Source organism: Hibiscus syriacus, unplaced genomic scaffold (assembly GCF_006381635.1).
Source record: "Hibiscus syriacus cultivar Baekdansim isolate YM2019G1 unplaced genomic scaffold, ASM638163v2 tig00110528_pilon, whole genome shotgun sequence".
Taxonomy (NCBI): domain Eukaryota; kingdom Viridiplantae; phylum Streptophyta; class Magnoliopsida; order Malvales; family Malvaceae; genus Hibiscus; species Hibiscus syriacus.
The window spans coordinates 1,156,787-1,160,739 of NW_024062770.1; the positions used below are offsets into that span (position 1 = coordinate 1,156,787).

At 33.7% G+C, this 3,953-nt stretch overlaps 1 pseudogene; it reads right to left on the minus strand.

Moving 5' to 3' along the window:
• Nucleotides 1-261: 261 nt before the first annotated feature.
• Nucleotides 262-3,084, minus strand: LOC120130214 (annotated as a pseudogene).
• Between the last annotated feature and the right edge of the window lie 869 nt (nucleotides 3,085-3,953).

Genomic DNA, 3,953 nt, shown 5'->3' on the forward strand with positions numbered 1-3,953 from the left:
GCAAGATAGGAACAAGAACCACTTGAAAGGTATAATTAAATGAATAAGCACAAAATAGACTGATTTAATCGATTCGACCCCATAGATGGTAGAAAATGACCCACAAAATAATTTCCCGATACAAGTATACAAAAATATAAAATTACCATAAATTTAGTTTAAAGTTATTTAATAAAAAATCAAATAAACCAGGCATAACTCTAGTTTAACATAAATTAGAAAAGGAAATAAGAAAAAATTCAAAATTAAATAGTAACCCCTATTCAACGTATCACACAAACAATCCACAATTAGTTCCAAACAGAACATAATAAACCGTAGAACAACGGCGAGCATATACGAGAGCTAGCTCGCTGTTCTTTATTTAAAGAAAACACGACAAAGTTGTTGACAACACCAATATATCTAAGACGGAGGAGAATACCAGTTGCAGTAAAAGAAAAGGCTTAACATAATAATGAAACTTACCAAGAGCTTCAGGATTCACTCATCTTCTGACTCGGACTCGGCAGTTTGGAGCTACTCGATGAAGGGCTTGACGTTCTTCCAAATTTGAAGACTCTTATTGTTACCAGCCACACCCTTCTGGTACCATTCCAAGATGAACTCTTCCTCCAAAATGTCGTCATCATACAGCACTTAAGAACCAATGCCACCTCCTTTGCTGCCTCAGGGCTAGCCTTGCCACAAAATGACTCGAGAGAATGAAGAAACACCATCTGACATCCCTCTGCTTTGGCTGATGACACTGCTGCTACAAGATAGTTCTTTTTTTTGGTTACTTCTTTCGCAAACCCCTTTCCCACATCGTTAAAGAGTGCAGTAAAGAGTGCATTCATGACTTCTTGGGAGGTTCCAGAGCGTGAACCTAAGAAGGATTTAAGCTGAGTTGGAGACGAACCCTTCCTGAGGTGTTCATTTATCTCATCAACGAGTTTCTTGTGGACACTAACACCATTTTCGTTAACCTTGGCCTCATTCTCAGGAGACTTCTTCACTGACTTTTTCTTCTCTTCATTGGTCGAAAGCATTACCATATCTGCAGTAACAGCACTCAACTGTTCTTGGATACGTTGCTGAGCAGCCTCCAGTGAAGTATCAGTTTGCCACTGAATATTATATTCATCATCATCACTGACAACACATTCATTCACATCGGACTGACTGCGTTCAGGGGAACGATCTTCATCGGAATGTTTGCTTTTCTTCTGGTTATTGCACCTTTCGAAACAACAACCTTTGAAGTAGAAGTGGTTCCCTTCTTCTTTGCCTCTTTTTTAAATCTTCAGCTCTTCATCAGCGGCTTCACCTCCTTGAGCCTTTCCTTTTCAGCCCTTCTCATTGCCTTCTTGTCTTTAGATGACTTCTTTGCCTCGGATGGGTTCTTAAGGATGAAAGTTGTAAGCTTATCCCTCATATCAACATCAGAAAAATACCCACATGCAGCACATTTCAGAGTAATCATCTGTGTTAGTAAAAACAATCTCTGTTTCAGGGTTCCCACAACCATAGCACTGAACAAATTTCTTAATGAAGTTCTCGAGAAGCCCAGCAAGCTTCACAGTATCATGGGCACCATTTACGAGTGAAGTTCCAGTCTTCTCATCGAACTTGGATTGGGCTCCAAGTTAACAACCAAATACTTTGTAGTGTAAGAAGCGGGTCTAGCCAAAGCCTACGCAATCTCAACCATGTTAACCACATTAGTCTTAATGCCATTTCCTCTCCCTTCAATCTTGGTTATCATTTTGGGCATCTTGTACCTATAAAAGGCATCGTCACTATTGGAAGCACCAATATTTTGCAAAGCCATCTTGATCAAACTGTGGCAAAGTGTTAATCACGAAGGAGGGATCAGATACTGGTGTTATCAATTGTGAAGAGATATCCTTTAACAGAAACCTTTCTCGAACTTGGAATAGGTCGCATAAAATTGCAGCCAAGTTTCTGTGTGCCACTGGCCTCAATATGCATGCAGATACCTTCAGAAGAGGAAGGTCTATTCTTTTTTCTACAAGTGGGACAGTATTCTCGGAGCAATCCGATCAATGACAGAAAAAGGGAGGCACGTTCAGACAAAAGACGATTCAAAAGTAATGCCCTCCACTTTGACAAACTGTAGACACAGCAGAGCAAACTGCCAACGTCCTGAAAGACAATAACAGAGTTGTCAGATGCGAAAGCTACAATGCGAGGCGAGCATCAAAATAGGGAAACATTGACCAATAACCACACCAAAACAACTTGAACTCTATTCTCAATGTTACATATATACCATCAAAAGTATAAAAAAGATTTTCAAATTTCAAATACACAAAGGATCAAAGCTAGCAAGCATGTCTTAAACACATTCAGATTCCAATATTTAAACATCTAAAAGAGAAAAAAATCATTTTTAAACCGAAACTAAGATTAAAATTTCATTTCAAGCTTTTTCCACCAAACAATGCAAATATAAAAAGAAAAAAATAAAATTTTAAATTAAGGGAAGAAACAGAAATGGAAAGATCAAATAGAAATTGATAACCTTGTAAAAACATATATTAAATAATAAAATCTCTCATCTAGAACCTTCTGTTACTAAAATTTGTTAAAGAAGTGGGTAATTTAATGAGAAAAATAATCGATAATTACTAAATACCAAAATCAGAATAAATAATGTAACCATTCCCCATCCAAATTCAATAACAAAATATTAAATACACAAAATTTTGTAGGATCCATCCGATCTTCGCATCTGAATACGAATATTTTTCCCAAAAAAGAGAGAGAATGGCTTTGACCAGAACCAAAACTACATGGATCCAATCATTCAAAAAATCGAAGGTAAATCAAAGCAAATAAGCACCAAGAAACAAAAATAAAAATAGATCTACAACGATTCAACAAAAAAATCCAGCTATATAACAAATAAAGGGAAGATTGTAATCAGCAGGCAGAAAAACAATAAATTAAATAGGAAAAAATAGACGAAAGAATCATACCTTTGATGGGATGAAGAAAACAAGGGGAAAATATTAGATTGAATTTGTGAAAAGAAGCAAAGGCAGAAGGTTTCTTCAGGATATATAGGGATTTTTGTTGGGGAGGAAAAAGACAGAAGCACGTTGCTTTATATACGGTGACCCTTAGGCAAACTCATCTTCTTTGAATTTTATATTTTCCAGTATAGTAGTATTAGTTATTCGGAACCGCCTTAATTATATCATTTCCTTAATTTTTGTTTGTATTTAAGGTTTGGTTTTCTTTTCTTTTATTCTTTCATATTGGAATTTATTTATTTATTTATTTATATATATATATATATATCAAATGCATGTTAGGAGTTATTTAAAATATACCGAGACTTAATATTAATATTTAATTTCATCTACCAACATCTAATTGATTTAGTGAGATGAAATATTAGATTTTTTAAATAAAGTTAATAGTTCGAATATTGATGTTTGTGTATGGAACAAATTGAAATGAAAGAGTCGATCTCATAATGAACCTCTATAAATTTCAACATGAATTAATTAAACAATAAATCAGATATCAATAATTAATTAAAAAAATATTTGATTTCATGTAGGATTTGGGAAACAGAGGTGGAAGATAATACAGACTAATGGGGGCATGGCCCTCCCAAAAATTTGAAAAATTTAAAGGTTAGATTTAAAAAAAAAATTAAAACATTTAATTTGGTCCCACAATTTTTAGAAACCTATATTATTTTTAATTTTAATTTTAATATTCTTAATTAAATCCTCCAGTAATTTTTAAAATTCTCATTAAAGTTCTCAAAACTTCAAAAATTATAATTATACCCTAATTTTTCTAAAAAAAATGTAAAGTGAACCTTCAAAATTTTTGAAAATTTTAATTTAAACTTTTAAGTTTTTTAAAATTTAAGTTGACTCCAAATTTATCACCAAATTCCTCCACTGTATAAAAATAAATCTCCTACTAGA